Consider the following 19,537-nt stretch of genomic DNA (forward strand, 5'->3'; position numbering starts at 1 on the left):
AATTAGCACTTTTGATTTCTCCCATAGACTTTTAGAGGGTGTTCCGCGGCATTCGAATTTGCCGCGAACACCCCAAATTGTTCGCTGTTCGGCGAACTTGCGAACAGCCAATGTTCGAGTCGAACATGAGTTCAACTCGAACTCGAAGCTCATCCCTACTCTTCCCCAATTCTGTAAATTACCAGAGTCCATTACATGACCAAGTATAATATCAAACTACTTTCTCAGGTGGTTACTGGTTGAAAATTGTTGACTTCTACACTTACCTCAACTTTTAATTTGCCTAATTCCCATTTATTTAGAATACATGGACCAAGTATAATATCAAACTACTTTCTCATTTAGATATTTAGATATTTCCAGCTTTCCCATACTTTTCTCAGTTTCCACATGATAGTTTAATAAATATACAATCAACTCTAGAATCAGTACTTAGGTCTGTTTTGAGAGGTCCACCTCAAGACTGTATTCTCATCTTATTTTAATTTCCCTTCTGTCATTAGAGGGTCTTAGAGCTAGGTGGATGCAAAACATACCGGATCTGGATATGGAAGATTGGGGGAGCGTGTGCGATTTCCCTCTGCGATCGCTGGTATCCTTGAGAGCCCGTATGATCCAATTTAAATTGGTACATAGAGCATATATCATGCCACACAGACTTCAAAAGATAAATCCTTTGTGCTCTTCTGAGTGTTGGCGGTGTGGAGAGGCTCAGGGGGATTTCACACACATCTTCCGGTCCTGTCCATACATAGTTATTTTTTGGGTGGAAGTGGTGGACTTGTTGGACTATTACTTCTGCTCCTTTGCTGGTCTCAATGTCTGTATGTTTGCTGGGCCTGGTGGAGGCTTTTCTCCCTACAGCATCTGAGCGAGTGTTTGCCAATATTACATTATTCTGTACGGGAAAAGCCATTGCTTTACACTGGAAGAAATCTTCTTCTCCTGCGCTTTTATACTGGAAACAATTGGTAAATAATAATCTCCCACTGTATAGAGATACCTACATCAACAGGGGTTGTCCTAGTAAATATGACAAGGTATGGGCAAAGTGTCTGGATAAGCCGTATACGGCATCTAATGCCCATGGGGGTTATTGATTATTATAATATAGATGTCTTTATATACAGGATGCTCAGAGCCACTGTGAATAGTGGGGACTAAAAGTTTACTTTTGCTATATTAGATGTGGATAAATTTTGAATTTGACAAATTATATGGTTTAGATTATAGCCCCGTTAAAATAAGTTTTTGTTAATTTTGCTAATTATTTTTCTTTTGGGATTTTTCCTTTATTTATTTATTTATTTTTCTTAATTGAAGGATGCAAAGCTCTTGAACCTGTATTTATATTTTGGCACAATGTGTATGATGTGTTGAAAATTAAAGATAGAGGAGAAAAGCGGGACTTTGCGTGAGGCCTGTTGGCGAAGAAATAAACTGAGTTGTATATGCTGGAATATGTTATCTAAGGTGCGTCCTATGCATCATTAAATCCACAAAGGGTAAACCAGGTATAAATGGTACAAAAATATTTAATTACATAGGTCCTGAAACCAGACACAATCATGAAACAACATCATAAGCAATATTTCAGCATAAAATAGACAATACATTTGAAAGGCACAGTACAAATACTGGTAGTACAAATTTACAGTAGAGAATACAATGTACATTGGATGAATAATATGCATCAATAGTTATTAACTCAACGCGTTTCTTGGCTTATAACCAATCATCAGGAGTCCGATGCAATTTAGGCTGCATTAAAACAATAAACATGTATTAATATATGGAGAGATATATGAGAAAAAAATGCAGAAGAATTCAAATTTACTAAAGTACTTACAGACAGTATCTTGGTCTATGGTAATCTAAATCCTAGAATGCAGCATTGATCCAGGTCTACAAAGTCTCCCCCGGGGTTGAGGCAGGAAGCTCCCCCCAGGAGACCGTCGGCTACAGCCACCAAATTGACCAGGGTACCCATGGGGGCCGCCAGGCAGGGACAAACAACGAGGCCACAAAACCCTGAAATGACTGTGAATGAGATACAATAAGTGTGTGAACATAGAACAACCGTGAAAATTAGATAGGGTGACAAAATAGTGAGAAACCAGGAGTGAGTGGGTATGGAATATAGACCAGAGCCAGAAGAAGACAAAGAGAAATGAGGAAGTTTGTAGGAGAATAATAGAGAGAGTATGTGCAACTAAGAGGCCAATAGACCAGAGAGGAGATGTGCAGCAAGGTTACCTGTGTAATGAGAGTGATGGGCCCGGCCAATTGCCACAAATGCATAGCGGAACCTACATGTACCTGGCCTGGGGTCGCCGTTATATGCCGCGGACCGGAGGCGTGCACCCGCCAACGTCATGTGCGGGCGTAATTACGCAATGGGGAGGGACAGACAGCCCGGGCACTAAGGCCGCCTCCCATCCCGGCAGCGCAGAAGCCCAGGAGTGGTATACCACAAGATCCCGCAAAGCGGCGACACACGGCGCCGCATGCGGGGCGTGGGGAACATGACGCCGATGCGCCAAGGTCAAGGCCCGCCCCCGTCACGTACCAGGACGGGTGACAGGTCAAGAGCTGGGCGCATCGCAACCCCGGGTTTAAGACAGAACAGACCATAACATCAACTGCACCCAGGGAATAATAAAATAAAGGTATATGAACCAATATGAAAAATAGTGGATTAATGAAAAGAAATTGAAAGCGGAAAAAGGTAAAAAAGGAAAAAACAAAAAGGTTGAGAAGGGGAAGCGAAAGCACAGTAACAAAGTACACACTCACTTTTTGCACTGAGTAAATCAATGTGCAACAGGGTGTGAAATATGGAAACTTTAGCCCTGAATTAAATCAGCATAATTATGACTAAAGAAGACCAAAAACCAAAAACAAAAATATTCAGCCCTGAATTAAATCAGTATTTATCTGACTGAAAAAAAAAAAAAACACGTACACTTTAGCCCTGAATTAAATCAGTGTTTATCTGACTAAAGGAAAAACAAAACCTTTAGCCCTGAATTGAATCAGTATTATCTGACTAAAGGAAAACAACAAGGAAAGAAAAAGAAAAAAAAAAAAAAAAAAAATTGGAAACAAAAAGATTCCAATTCTTACAATAAATGAATATTGTGTAAAAAAGTATATAAAATAAGTATACAGCTCTTGCACTGAAAATATTCAATGGACAAGGGAGGACCATGGGTCTCTATCTAATATAGATTACTTTAGAAAGAAAAGAAAGAAGAAACACAAAATATGTAAAAATAGGAATGAAAATGGGATATAAAATGGAATGCAATTGAGTTGCATGAAAATGGGCTTGATAGGTGGATACAGGTCACAGGAAACGGGTGTTTGCCACCCAAGTGTTGATTGTCTAAAAGTGAGGGTGTGACCTGTCCACTGAATTAAATGCACCAACATACCTCCATCCCAATTAGGTGAAAATTAAAGATAGAGGAGAAAAGCGGGACTTTGCGTGAGGCCTGTTGGCGAAGAAATAAACTGAGTTGTATATGCTGGAATATGTTATCTAAGGTGCGTCCTATGCATCATTAAATCCACAAAGGGTAAACCAGGTATAAATGGTACAAAAATATTTAATTACATAGGTCCTGAAACCAGACACAATCATGAAACAACATCATAAGCAATATTTCAGCATAAAATAGACAATACATTTGAAAGGCACAGTACAAATACTGGTAGTACAAATTTACAGTAGAGAATACAATGTACATTGGATGAATAATATGCATCAATAGTTATTAACTCAACGCGTTTCTTGGCTTATAACCAATCATCAGGAGTCCGATGCAATTTAGGCTGCATTAAAACAATAAACATGTATTAATATATGGAGAGATATATGAGAAAAAAATGCAGAAGAATTTCAAATTTACTAACGTACTTACAGACAGTATCTTGGTCTATGGTAATCTAAATCCTAGAATGCAGCATTGATCCAGGTCTACAAAGTCTCCCCCGGGGTTGAGGCAGGAAGCTCCCCCCAGGAGACCGTCGGCTACAGCCACCAAATTGACCAGGGTACCCATGGGGGCCGCCAGGCAGGGACAAACAACGAGGCCACAAAACCCTGAAATGACTGTGAATGAGATACAATAAGTGTGTGAACATAGAACAACCGTGAAAATTAGATAGGGTGACAAAATAGTGAGAAACCAGGAGTGAGTGGGTATGGAATATAGACCAGAGCCAGAAGAAGACAAAGAGAAATGAGGAAGTTTGTAGGAGAATAATAGAGAGAGTATGTGCAACTAAGAGGCCAATAGACCAGAGAGGAGATGTGCAGCAAGGTTACCTGTGTAATGAGAGTGAGGGGCCCGGCCAATTGCCAGGTCTGTTCTGTCTTAAACCCGGGGTTGCGATGCGCCCAGCTCTTGACCTGTCACCCGTCCTGGTACGTGACGGGGGCGGGCCTTGACCTTGGCGCATCGGCGTCATGTTCCCCACGCCCCGCATGCGGCGCCGTGTGTCGCCGCTTTGCGGGATCTTGTGGTATACCACTCCTGGGCTTCTGCGCTGCCGGGATGGGAGGCGGCCTTAGTGCCCGGGCTGTCTGTCCCTCCCCGTTGCGTAATTACGCCCGCACATGACGTTGGCGGGTGCACGCCCCCGGTCCGCGGCATATAACGGCGACCCCAGGCCAGGTACATGTAGGTTCCGCTATGCATTTGTGGCAATTGGCCGGGCCCATCACTCTCATTACACAGGTAACCTTGCTGCACATCTCCTCTCTGGTCTATTGGCCTCTTAGTTGCACATACTCTCTCTATTATTCTCCTACAAACTTCCTCATTTCTCTTTGTCTTCTTCTGGCTCTGGTCTATATTCCATACCCACTCACTCCTGGTTTCTCACTATTTTGTCACCCTATCTAATTTTCACGGTTGTTCTATGTTCACACACTTATTGTATCTCATTCACAGTCATTTCAGGGTTTTGTGGCCTCGTTGTTTGTCCCTGCCTGGCGGCCCCCATGGGTACCCTGGTCAATTTGGTGGCTGTAGCCGACGGTCTCCTGGGGGGAGCTTCCTGCCTCAACCCCGGGGGAGACTTTGTAGACCTGGATCAATGCTGCATTCTAGGATTTAGATTACCATAGACCAAGATACTGTCTGTAAGTACGTTAGTAAATTTGAATTCTTCTGCATTTTTTTCTCATATATCTCTCCATATATTAATACATGTTTATTGTTTTAATGCAGCCTAAATTGCATCGGACTCCTGATGATTGGTTATAAGCCAAGAAACGCGTTGAGTTAATAACTATTGATGCATATTATTCATCCAATGTACATTGTATTCTCTACTGTAAATTTGTACTACCAGTATTTGTACTGTGCCTTTCAAATGTATTGTCTATTTTATGCTGAAATATTGCTTATGATGTTGTTTCATGATTGTGTCTGGTTTCAGGACCTATGTAATTAAATATTTTTGTACCATTTATACCTGGTTTACCCTTTGTGGATTTAATGATGCATAGGACGCACCTTAGATAACATATTCCAGCATATACAACTCAGTTTATTTCTTCGCCAACAGGCCTCACGCAAAGTCCCGCTTTTCTCCTCTATCTTTAATTTTCACCTAATTGGGATGGAGGTATGTTGGTGCATTTAATTCAGTGGACAGGTCACTTTTAGTGTATGATGTGTTGTTTTGTTTGTTTTATTTTTTTATCAAGGAAATAAAAAAAGATTTGAAAAAAAAAAAAGAAAGGCAAGATTTAGAAGAAAAAGAAGCAACAGCACGCAAGGTGTATTGAGGTGACCTGTTTTTAATTTAAAAGGGGGAGGAGGAGGTTCCAGCTTTAAAGGAATCTCTCCTGCCTCTGTGCCACCATTCAAAGAACACCTTTTTTCAGTGAATACAAAGTGTTCTCTGATTGGATGAGGTGGAGAAGTGGGGTGGCGTCACTCTCTCCACCTCATCCTCGCTTTATGTTAAGGCTGAGTCCACACATGTGCAGCCATGGTTCCTAGCATGGGGTCCAGTGCGTCCCTGTGCACCAGTTCAAGTGCGAATCAGGTCCAAATTTTTGCCTGAATTCGCACATGAACCAGACCCATAGACGCAGAGGACCCTTTTGGAATGCGGACTGTGGCCCCCGGACATGTTTGAACCGGCTCCATTGTGGCTGGGCACACTCGCTTCACCGCATTCAATTCACACATGTGTGAACCCATTCTTAAAATGTGTGAATCCTGGGTGAAAAATAATTATAAAAAGATTCAATATCTCTGTTCATCTTGTATTTACAACATTTTGATAATGCATCCTGTAAAATGAAAGTGTTACTAAACCCAGGACCCTACATTCACTATATATGGTTTCCCACAGTACAAAGAACATGGAAATGCAATTATTTTAGTAAATATTAACTGCCAAATACCTTTTCTCATCAGCAGTATATAGAAGTCTTATGACTTCTATCAGTGTCTGGCAAAGCACTGTTTAAAGCTTGTAGGAGGAGTTTTCATTCTCCTCTGACTGTCCTATGAGGCTACAGGACCCCTGACTTACTGTCTGGACAGTGCTGATTGGCACTGTGCTGATCACATGCACCCCCCTCCCCAAAATAACAAAAAACTCTTCAGCAATACATACCAAACTGAGCATGTGCAGAGTGCCTCCAAGGCTCTGTTCTATCAGCAGATGGATTAGGGACAGTAAAAGAAGGGGAGGATCAGAGAAGACAGGATCAAACAGCCTTTTTACACAATGCTCAAGATTAACCCCTTAGGTTCCACAGTGAGTAGAACAAGCATGCTTTACTTCATATACAGACTGATTTTACTGTTGTGGGTTTAGTTACACTTTAATCAATGACAATGGGACCCACTAAGTGTCAATAATTTAATTCAAATACATACAGACAACAATAAACTTAAAAAAAAGATTGTCTTCACAAATTTGTATGTGTTCTATATAATAAATTAGGAAAGATAGAACAATGGGGGTTAGTTACGAAAGGTAAATCTACCTTGCACTGCAAGTGTACTTGCAAGTGCACTAGCTCTAAATCTAAGGGGTAGATCTGAAATGAGGGGAAGCTCTGCTGATTTTATCATCCAATCATATGCAAGCTAAAATGCTGTTTTTTATTTTCCTTGCACATCTCCCTCGGATCTACAGCGACTTTACTTCCAAGTGCACTTGCAGTGCAAAGTGGATTTGCCTGATAAATAACCTCCAATGTGTTAATAGAAACATTTGTTGAGCACAGTATAAATATGTTTACTCCAATCTACATTTCCATTGGTTAACATATGGGAACCTAAAGCAATGAATGAAATAACTTGTATGATGCTTTTGAAAATAACCTGTTTCTTTGGGCTGTGACCTCTGAAAAAACGATGGAGAAGATATGAACCCAAAACAGGATTTCCTTGAGCTGTTATCTTACACTATGTCAGAAAGTGATAGACAGCTGTAGAACTAAATTACCCAACAGGAAATATGATGTTATCTTTTCTACATTTTATTCACACTTATTTTATATTGAATGAACATCTGCAGAATGCTTACACCTACTATACTTTCCCCACGTTTGACAAAGTCTTACAAGTAAAATGCTGAGTGTGGTAAGATGTTCTTAACTCATAGATTGAATGTCTGCCTGCCTATGCAAATGTTAAAAAAGATCTACAGAGTGCAAAATTGAATAAGGTACAGTAGCTAAACACAAACATTTTTTTTTATCATATATCTGATGAGAATTTTTAGAAAAACAAAAATGAACCCTTATTTATTGCATCAGTTACTGCAGCTTGTACATTTCTCATATTTGTATTAAAGATTTCCATATCTCAATTTCTCCAGAAATATGATTGTAAAAGGTAATAATTGTATTTTCAGGTTGTGCTACCTATTTCCACCAGCAGGTGGAGCTGCAGCTGTAATCTGGATCTCCATGGGAAGAGAACTTGGAAGGAACTTATGAAGGGGTCCTAAAGAAAGACTTTATATTTTCTTGAAAAGCTCCATCCTCAACTTTTTCTGTGTCAGGAGTCTCTGATTGAAAATTGGAGTGGATTTTTCCAATCAATGTCTTGTATTCATTGAAAACATACAATTCTGTATATGGCAGCAGTGCCAAGTGAGTGACCTCTTGTGGTTACTATGAAGAAAAGCAACAGCTCAACATTGGACCTGGAAGACTGCTGCTATCGCTGTAGTAGCGGCAACTACTACAGTGATTTACAGCTTTTACAGGGATCTCACATGTATGGTATATGCATAGTGCCCAAACTGGACCAATGTAACCATGCAATAGCATTCACACCTAAACTTCAGCTTTAAAAAATACACTAGTGCATAATCAGAGAACAAAACCCTGCTCCAGTCTGTCCCCAGTGTCCCAGCTATTTCCCTACTGGGTGCTGCTATCTTGTCTCTGACACAGGATAATAAGTGTAGTGCCCCCATGACATCAGGGAGGGCTGACATTTCACCTCAGGGTGCTGGTTCTTAGGCACGGTGGGTGTGAACATTTGAAGAAAAGATGGGCGCCAGTCACTTTTAGGATAAACAAAACTGAGTTTATTGGTCACAACGGTAAAAATGTGGGAGAGAAGGTTAGGGCACAGGACACCCCAGGTCAATATGCAGATAGATCAGGGGACTCCAAAAAAAACCAAAACAGTCAGGTAAACAGCAATACAGAACAAGGGCCTTAAGCCTGCACCCAAAATTCTGTACCTACGTAGCAACAACTGTCTCCTATAGCAACAAAAAACTCACTGTGCAGGCTTTCCTTGGATGAGTTCCCCTTGATGCTTTCCCAGCCTCTTCACAGTCCCCATGATTAAGTCTGGTATGACGAAACATGTCGGGGCGTGGCTGTACGGCATCCATCAGTAGCAGAGAGTGACGGAGGAGACGCTGCATCTCATTTTCGTGCATAAGCGGAGGATCCTTGCTCGATTTAGACGAGATTCAGCAGGTGGGGTGAGAGCCTGTTTCCGCTGATCTTGGGTCCGCCGCGACCGTCTTTACATTGGTGCTGGGAGTTCACACAGGAGTATTGAGAATTTGGATTGCTGTGCTGTTTTTGGCTTGATTTAAAGAGTTTTCTATGTGAGTGCAATGATTGAAGGTTACACAGTTCAATAAATGTTGTGTTTTACGGTATCACACTATGTGCACATTTTTTATTTACATATGGAATGAAATGACACTGGGTCGGATGGAACGTGGATTTTTCACTCTACCTTGAGTGTACAGTGTTTCATGCGCTTTTGCCAAAACACGAGAGTGTGAGGCATATTCATTCGGTGAGTGTTGCATTCAGAGGGAGATGAATCACTGACACGTTTGATTTGGTGGACAGTTTCAGCAATTTGCACACTTTTTCACGGTGCTCTCTTCTATGGACATTTCTACGGATGTATTTCTATATTTTATTTTACATATGATGGATTTTTGATCTACTCTATAGTTTGGAGTGATATACACAAGTGCCATTTATATTATTTCAGTACACTGGTTCCATATTTTGAACACAGGGGTGTGTTATATCACTGATCTTTGGACTCCTTTGATGTTTTTTTACATGTTTTTTTACAGGTTGGAGTGATATATATAAGTGTCATTTACATTATCACAGTACACTGACTGTACACTTTGAACATGTTATGTTATATCACTAATAGTAGCGCCGCTTATATTCATTTTCTGTTTTTTGCAAATTAATAGAGATTCTTCACAGTCCCCGACTCATGAAGAGTAACCTCTGATACTTCATCTCAGAACTCCATCCTTCTCCGCATACCCCCAGACAACAAGAAGCTCTCTCTCTGGCAGAGCCTCTCCCATGTCCCCAGGCAGCAGACAGGCTCTCTCTGGCAGAGCCTTGAGCACATGGCCAGGCCTCAGACTCCAGGCCTCAGACTCCAGGCCTCACCCAATGCAGCTGTTCCTCACGCATCTACACTAGACCGTGGCCTGGATGGGAGGACCTCAATCACCCGACTTCCTCCAAATATATACTCTCTCCAGCATGCTCATTGGTCTGAAACTCCTAACGATTGGCTGAATAACTCAGTCTCACTGCAGCTCATCACACTAAATGTTCCTGTCAAATTTTTATTTCACCTCATGTCCTGTCTCTGTGACAAGTAAGAGGAATGGTTGTTACCGGGATATGAAAGTACTACAGCATACACCCCTGCAAGGGCCATGTTTTCCCACACAGGGGTGTATGTGTGATCATTGCAAGCCTGTGCATGCAGTCCCATTCATGTCAGGAAGCAGCAGCTGCACAGACACAGCTGCTACTCCCAATTTGATACTATTATTATTATACAGGATTTATATAACATCAACAGTTTACAGTAGTAGTACAGTTACAATACAAGTCAAATCAATACAGGAGGAATCAGAGGGACCTGCTCAATAAAGCTTACAATCTAAAAGGGAGGGTCAAATGACAGATTCCAACTGTCCCTGATTTCGAGGGACTGTCCCTGATTTGGAACAAAGTCCCTCTTTTCTCCTCATTAGTCCCGCATTTCGGTCTGATCTATAAAGTTGTACATATATAAAATGCACTATTTATATTTCAAAAAGTGTTCCACAGTGCTAAACTATTTATTCAATTTCTAAATTGATACATTTGTAAATTTCAAAAGCCAGTATAAAGGAATATTAGTGGTAAAAAAAAAGCACTTGTGGGCTTAGCCAATATTTTTTGGTGTAATTCTCCTTTAAGAGTAGGAGATAGTACAAACAAGTGGCCACTGCTCCCACCTATAACTGGTCTTTGTAGCAAGTTGCACTGGAAGGGCAACGTATATCAAACAAAACCAAAGAAATGTCAAAGCTCAACTTACCCACCAGCCTGCGACCAACCAAATTGACCTTTCTAACAATATACATAAAAAAACGGGTTTAGTCTGCACACGTTTACAAATACATGCGTAAGCCAAAGGTCCTGCCAAGGTACCCATTTTTCTATAGTCCTAACTCTAACTTCTGAGAGCTTCCACAAGGTTGTAAAGGTTCACAGATTATTTTTTTTTTTTAAAACAAACATGTCATAGTTACCTCCACTGTGCAGTTCATTTTGCACAGAGTGTCCCCGATCGTCCTCTTCTGGGGTCCCCGCAAGAGCTAACCCCTTCTCGAAGCACTCTCCCAAGGGGGTTAGCTTGCGGGCACGCTCCCGTGCCATAAAATCGGTGTCCATAGCTATCACGTACCTGGTGGAGACTGGAATGTGATGAAGGCCTCCCTTGCTCCTCCCGCCTACACTCCTGAAGGTGGGAACAGAAAGTGTAAAGGCAAGAAGTGGCACAAGTGCTGAGTAGCTGGCTGGTGATGTCCCCTCCGAAGGTGGGTAGAGCTGGCAGCCAAGATCCTTGGAACAGGAAGCAGCTGGGCACCGGAGCATGGACAGGAGCAGAACCAGGAGAACAGCAGTAGTCAGCAACAACTGGGCAGCAGGGCACTGAATCCGCATGCAAGAGGAAGTCCAGAGGGCAGACCAAGGTCGGGTAACAGCGAGACAATGCGGTACCAAGTCAGCAGGCAGATCAAGTCCAATAAACAGGCCGAAGTCAGGATACCAGGTAACAGGTGAAGGAGCAAGCAGAGGGGAAGTCCAAGACGAGCCGGGTCATACACGAGCAGACAGGAACACAGGATCAGGACTTGATGGTTCAGGGAAAAGCTGAAGATCATCCAGCACTTGTTTGCAGTAACAGAGCAGTTTAAATAGGCCACTGGGTGCCAAGTGCTAATTGGTGTGTGCACAAGCGCTTGCACAAGTGCGTGCAGGAGTGCGTGCACGCGCGCGCACTCGCTCGCGCACCAATGCGCGCATGTGCGCACACTCATGCACAATGAACTGGCATTGCGGGTATTCTGTTGGTCCTTTGCTCGTAAATATTAGCATGGGTGCAATGTGTGCTAGAATGAGCAGGTATCTGTACTTGCCTTTTGATGGTGGAAGTCCGGTTTACCTTACAACAACTGCCAATTGTATGACTCGGCCCCGCCCCCCACCAGACGCGTCATTGGATGTGATTGACAGCAGCGGGAGCCAATGGCTGCGCTGCTATCAATTATCCAATGAAGAGCCAACAAGAGCTGGGGGGAAGCAATGCGGGATCGCGCCAACGGAGATTCGGGGCTCAGGTAAGTAAAACGGGGGCTCGGAGGGGCCGTTGACTGTAAGGTGTTTTTTCACCTTAATGCATAGGATGCATTAAGGTGAAAAACGGGAAGGTTTACAGCCCCTTTAAAGGCACACCCAGCACATAGCAGTATGGCAGCAAAGGTGTCAGGGCATTGTGGAGATAGTCACATAAATTGGGGTAGGGAGTTCAATAGAATGCGAGGAGCTTGGGAGAAGTCCTGAAGCCGAGCATGAGAGAAGGAGACAAGGGAACTAGAGAGCAGGAGGTCTTGGAGGAATTAAGAGAACAATTTGTTTGGTATTCCAAGAAGAGCAACCATCTCTGCAGCACTCATCCAGACCAGGCCTGTATGGTAGATGGCCAGACAGAAGCCACTCCTCAGTAAAAGGCACATGACAGCCCGTCTGGAGTTTGCCAAAAGGCACCTGAAAAACTCTGACCATGAGAAACAAAATTCTCTGGTCTGATGAAACAAAGATTGAACTCTTTGGCCTGAATGGCAAGAGTCATGTCTGGAGGAAACCAGGCACCGCTCATCACCTGGCCAATACCATCCCTACAGTGAAGCATGGTGGTGGCAGCATCATGCTGTGGGGATGCTTTTCAGTGGCAGGAACTGTTAGACTAGTCAGGATCGAGGGAAAGATGGATGCAGCAATGTACAGAAACATCCTTGATTAAAAACCTGCTCCAAAGTGCTCTGGACCTCAGACTGCCACAAAGGTTCATCTTACACAAGACAATGACCCTAAGTACACAGCCAAGATAACAAAGGAGTGGCTACGGGACAACTGTGAATGTGCTTGAGTGGCCCAGGTGTGCCAAGCTTGTAGCATCATACTCAAAAAGACTTGAGGCTGTAATTGGTGCCAAAGGTGCTTCAACAAAGTATTGAGCAAAGGCTGTGAATACTTATGTACATGTGATTTATTTTTTCGATTTTCATTTTTAATAAATTTGCAAAGCTATCAGACAAACTTCTTTTACGTTGTCATTATGGGGTAATGTTTGTAGACTTTTGAAGAAAATAATGAATTTAATCAATTTTGGAATAAGGCTGTAACATAACAAAATGTGGAAAAAGTGAAGCGCTGTGAATACTTTTCAGATGCACTGTAAGCTGTTAGTATTTTGATATCTGGAATGACTGGAGCTGGGCTTTGAAGTAAGACTTCACTTTTCATAAAAAAAAATACAAACTGCTGCTAATGTAATTCACTAAAAAACAGATAATAAACAAGAAAACAACAAAGGAAAACCTGGAGATTTTATGTATGTTGTAGTTTCATTGTAGTTTCTGCTTGTGTGATTGGCCCACTGCTTTTCAGAAGTCTACATTGAGATACAAGATAGATTACAGGAACCACCTGCATAAGGAGTTTCATTTTTTCTTTTAGTTATCTAAAGCCAAAACTTTTTTTTCCAAACGTTTTGGATAACATAAAGGATTAGGTAGAACCCTGCGGAGATTTATCCCCTGAATTTGTTCTAGAAACCTCTCTCACCGGGACCAAAAGTGAAGGAAAAGTCAAAATTTTGAGTAGTCATCTGAAAAGGACTAGAGGGTAAACCTTCCAATGTGGACACTTGTTCTGTTGACAACTGTCTAAAATCCTCACTTTGGAGAGATTTCCTGTAACTTTTTGAAGCATCTACAGAATAGGGATGAGATTTTAACCATTTCCCACTCCATCCAAATGCAAAAAAAAAGTTTTGGCTTTAGTTATACAGTATTTTAAGGCTCATCTTTGACTAAAAAGATGCAGACACTGTAGCTTTTCTTATTATACCACTGACATTGCTCATGCAGATACAATGAAGGTAGAGCTTCCAAATTTAAAATCAGAAGGAACATAGAATGGACATAGTAGAGCAAGCTGAATTTTTTCAGGACACCAAAATAATCTTAAATAAAGTTTGCTTCAATCCTCCAAATGTATACAGTTTATCTGTATGAGGTGTGGGTTTTTTTGCCTCTCAATAAAACAGGGAACTTCACTTTATTGCAAGAGATCCATTTTATTAAAAAGATCATTTCTGAAATGCAATTTTGCAATGAATATCTTAATATTAAAAATCACAGCCATTCTGTAACTGTTTTTCTCATCAAGCTTGTGGTTACTATGTTTATCTGCAGCCACCAACACTTATATTTTGCTTGTGTGGTCTTGGACAAACCATTATATTCCTACGAGCCTCAATTTACTATAATTAAGTAATCATAGAGATAATATTGCTTGGTTAACAGAAAAAATGTTGCCAAAATTCCACGACATGGCCACACAGCTCAGATGAATGTTTTTTTTTTCGTAAGTTATATATAGGCCTACATGTTTGCAGAATAGTAATAATGATTCATGGATTGATAACATACAAAAGCAGTATCACTTAAGGCCCAACCTGGATATAGAAAAAAATGCTCTTGTCGGGCCCCCTCCCTGCACTAACAAAGGTTAATTTTGCAGGATATTCAAACAGTTATGCACTTTGCAATATGGGGATTATTGAAATATTGTAATAATTGTTTTCCAACAGTTAACCCTACACGTTTTTTTTTTAGAAAATCAGAATAACCACATAGACAGTATTTTCTGATTTTAGGAATAGCAGATATGAATAGATTATATTACAAAATGATATGGTACAGATTACGCATTATTACTTCTTTTATTTTTTTAATCTTTTTTACTATTTATATGTATGTTTGCCAAAAAAAAAAAAAAAAGATTAGTCAGGCTCGGTGACTGCACTTTGCAGAAAATGTCTGTCTGAAAGAAGGATTTAAGTATCCAAAAAGGCAGGAAGAGAATGAATTGGGTAGAGAGCAGATTTTTGGCAGGGATGAAGGAATGTCAGTTTGATCCCCACCATAACTCTGCTCCCTACATGATCCCTTTTCATTTATCTATTTAGATTTTTTAAATTGGTCTTTCAGACAGATCCATTTTCTATATGCAAAGTGCACTTTAGTACGGACTATTTTCACTGTCAGCAGACAAGCCCTGATGAAGTGGAAATCGTCAGCTCCCGAAACATGTTGACTTTATTTTTTGCTTCATATTTTTAAAAGATTCTTACTGGACTTATCAAATCACTCCTAACATTTTTTAAAATATTTCACAGACTTTTCTGGAGACTCATTAGGATGCCCCTGTTGGTGGACAGCTGCCATTCTAATTTCTAGCAGCTAGATTACCTAACCTCATCAAGGGGGATGAATCCAGGTCCATCAAGGGGATCAACACTCCTGCAATACTAACTGCAACTCTACATTCAGCAGTTAAGCCTAGGTTCACATTGGAGCGATTTGTCATGCGATTTGAGAGATCAAATCGCACGACAAGTCGCAGCCTATTGGAGGCAATGACACTGTTCTAATCGGTGCCACACCGATTGTGCGGCATCGCACCGATTTGCAAAAGTAGTTCCTGCACAACTTTTGCCGATTTCAGGTGCAACTTCAATAGACATCTGTGCATGACACCACACAGATGTCTATCAAGTAGCACCTGAAATCGTGCTAACCTTGCTACTTTGAAATAACGCTACTTCAAGTGAAGTAGTGCGATTTCAAAGTATCATCAATGTGAACCAGGGCTAATGCAGGATGGGGAGCTCAGGGGTACATGATAGGTATGTACATAGATAGCATTTTTATCTATCCTGATCTTCTAAATCATCAGCTGTATGTCCTGCTAAAAGTTACATCCACAGCTTGCAGCTGACTTCTGCACCCGTAATAAAATTTAGGCTGTGTGTTTTTTGGATCAATATAAAGGTAACCTGTCATAAGTAAAGCATTTAAGGTACTATTGATGGCCTATACTGAAAATGCAAGTTACCTGGCTATCATGTTAAATCTCTTGCTTTACAGTCTATTCAGGTCCTGTTGCACTACCCCTTCTCACCTTGCCAACATTGCAATGCACAATAATACAGTACCATGCGTTGTAGTGCACTCTGTTACAGATAATAATAATCTTTTTGGCGTGCTTTGTGGCACTAGGCAAGCCATTCAAATGCATGAGCTGCCTTAATGCAATGCACAGCATAATGCACATTAACGCACATGCACCCAGTCACTCAGTGCTGTATCTTGGCCTAGGCCTAGGGCTGCACTTTGTGGGGGGGTGGGGTGGGGGTGGGGCGGCACCAAAGCAGTCGCCGCCGCACGAAAAAAAACCCCTGACCTGTCCTCCTAAGTCCCAGCTCCCACGACAGCCTTCCGGCTCCCGCACAAATATAGCCCCCGGCGCAGCGGCCTGTAACATTGCACTTGCTAAAATCATTAGCAGTATGGGGCGTACTTTGCCAGGGGGAGGGAGTGACTGACGCCACCATTAAACGGCTGGTGACTGTAGCAGAGGTGGAGCCTCTCTGTGCGACATCCTTATCCATCTTCTCCCTGGCCCGAGGGGCGGGGTCTCTCTGTAAATGTAGGAGGAAAAGAGAGAGGAGGATGACAGGAACCCCCTCAGGTGGTGGCCAGGACAGCAGGTAAGTTAATTATGATTATTTTTGTAAGTCATCATGTCCATATAAAGTGCTCAACATGGATTAAAGGCATCCATGAACTTTCACTAAATGTGGACTGTCTAATAAGTTTGCATAGATTCCAGCATGTGCAAAGTGCAATCCACATTCAGTGAAAATGCATGCACTTCAAAGTGCTCCATGCTATAATCAAAACATAATTAATATACACTAGAAAGCTGTAATATTTTGAAACTGACAAAGCTGCACTGATTGCCACTGATGAGGTGGTACTCTTAAGCTGCACTGATGGGCTGCACTGATGAGCAATGGCAGGCTGCACTGATGGTCACTGGTGGGCTGCACTGATGGGCACTGGTAGGCGGCACTGGTGGGCACTGATAGGCGGCACTGATAGGCTGCACTGATGGGCACTGGTAAGCGGCACTGATAGGCTGCACTGATGAGCACTGATAGGCGGCACTGATATGCGGCACTGGCAGGCTGCACTGATGGGCACTGGTATCTGTCACTGATAGGCTGCACTGATGAGCACTGATAGGTGGCACTGATGAGCACTGGTAGGCTGCACTGATGAGCACTGGTAGGCTGCACTGATGAGCACTGATAGGGTGCACTGATGAGCACTGGTAGGCTGCACTGATGAGCACTGGTAGGCTGCACTGATGAGCACTGGTAGGCTGCACTGATGAGCACTGATAGGCTGCACTGATGAGCACTGGTAGGCTGCACTGATGAGCACTGGAAGGCTGCACTGATGAGCACTGATAGGCTGCACTGATGAGCACTGGTAGGTTGCACTAATGAGCACTGGTAGGCTGCATTGATGAGCACTGGTAGGTGGCACTGATGAGCACTGATAGGCGGCACTGGTTGGCTGCACTGATGAGCACTGGTAGGCTGCACTGATGAGCACTGATAGGCTGCACTGATAAGCACTGGTAGGCTGCACTGATGGGCACTGGTAGGCGGCACTGATGGGCACTGACATAGGCAGCACTAATGAGGCTGCACTGATGGGACTGTACTGATGGACACTGATAAGTTTAATTAAATTAAAGTTATCTAAATTATTAATCATCATGTCATGGATGGATTGATTGATGTAAGTATGGAGTGAATGGTGCGTGATTGTGTGTGCTAATGTACAGAGAGGAAGAGGCGGAGCTCTAAGTGGAAAAGGTGGAGCCTAAATAGGTAGGAGTATGGTTTACAGATGCTACAGTCAGGTCCATAAATATTGGGACATCGACACAATTCTAATCTTTTTGGCGCTATACACCACCACAATGTATTTGAAGTGAAACGAACAAGATGTGCTTTAACTGCAGAATTGCATCTTTAATTTGAGGGTATTTACATCCAAATTAGGTGAACGGTGTAGGAATTACAACAGTTTGTTTATGTGCCTCCCACTTTTTAAGGGACCAAAAGTAATGGGACAGATTAACAATCATCCATCAAACTTTCATTTTTTAATACTTGGTTGCAATTCCTTTGCAGTCAATTACAGTCTGAAGTCTGGAACACATAGACATCACCAGACGCTGGGTTTCATCCCTGGTGATGCTCTGCCAGGCCTCTACTGCAATCGTCTTCAGTTCCTGCTTGTTCTTGGGGCATTTTCCCTTCAGTTTTGTCTTCAGCAAGTGAAATGCATGCTCAACGGGATTCAGGTCAGGTGATTGACTTGGCCATTGCATAACATTCCACTTCTTTCCCTTAAAAAACTCTTTGGTTACTTTCGCAGTATGCTTCGGGTCATTGTCCATTTGCACTGTGAAGCGCTGTCCAGTGAGTTCTGAAGTATTTTGCTGAATATGAGCAGATAATATTGCCCAAAACACTTCAGTATGCTTTGGTATGGTATGCTTTGGTATGGTAGGTGGTATGCTTTGGATCATGAGCAGTTCCTTTCCTTCTCCACACTCTTCTCTTACCATCACTCTGGTTCAAGTTGATCTTGCTCTCATCTGTCCATAGGATGTTGTTCCAGAATTGTGAAGGCTTTTTTAGATGTTGTTTGGCAAACTCCAATCTGGCCTTCCTGTTTTTGAGGCTCACCAATGGTTTACATCTTGTGGTGAACCCTCTGTATTCACTCTGGTGAAGTCTTCTCTTGATTGTTGACTTTGACACACTAATTCCCCGTACACACGGTCGGATTTTCCGACGGAAAATGTGCGATCGGAGCGTGTTGTTGGAAATTCCGACCGTGTGTGGGCTCCATCGGACATTTTCCATTGGATTTTCCGACACACAAAGTTTGAGAGCAGGCTATAAAATTTTCCGACAACAAAATCCGATCGCGTCAATTCCGACCGTGTGCGGACAATTCTGATGCACAAACTTCCATGTATTCTCAGAATAAATTCCAAGACGGAACAGCTCGGTCTGGTAAAATTAGCGTTCGGAATGGATAGAGCACTTTCGCCACGCTGCAATGTAACAAATGGTTTAATACAGCGCACTCTCTTCTTCTTTAAGATGCAGGAAGAACGAAGTAGTTTTGCTGCTGATATTCACACAGACTTCTCACAAACTTCTTTCTTTATTATTTATCGTGATTCCCTCAGTATATTATGATTTGTCACATCTGACCAAAAAGATATATAATTTTTGTTTGTGCTTGTTTTTTTTTTTTTTTCAAGCCTGATGTGTTTTTTTTTGGTTTGTATTTTTTTCAAGGCTGATCTTGTTTTTTTTTTTTGTTTTTAGTTATTTAACATCCAGATTATTTTTGGGTGTGTCAAGTTACCACAACACCATTATTATCTTGTATTATTTAATCTCAAGGAGATTGCTTGGTGTTGGTGTCTCTTGTTAATTTCACATTGTATATTAGAAATGTGCCTGCCTCCTCA

Source organism: Aquarana catesbeiana, linkage group LG04 (genome assembly GCF_042186555.1).
Source record: "Aquarana catesbeiana isolate 2022-GZ linkage group LG04, ASM4218655v1, whole genome shotgun sequence".
NCBI lineage: Eukaryota > Metazoa > Chordata > Amphibia > Anura > Ranidae > Aquarana > Aquarana catesbeiana.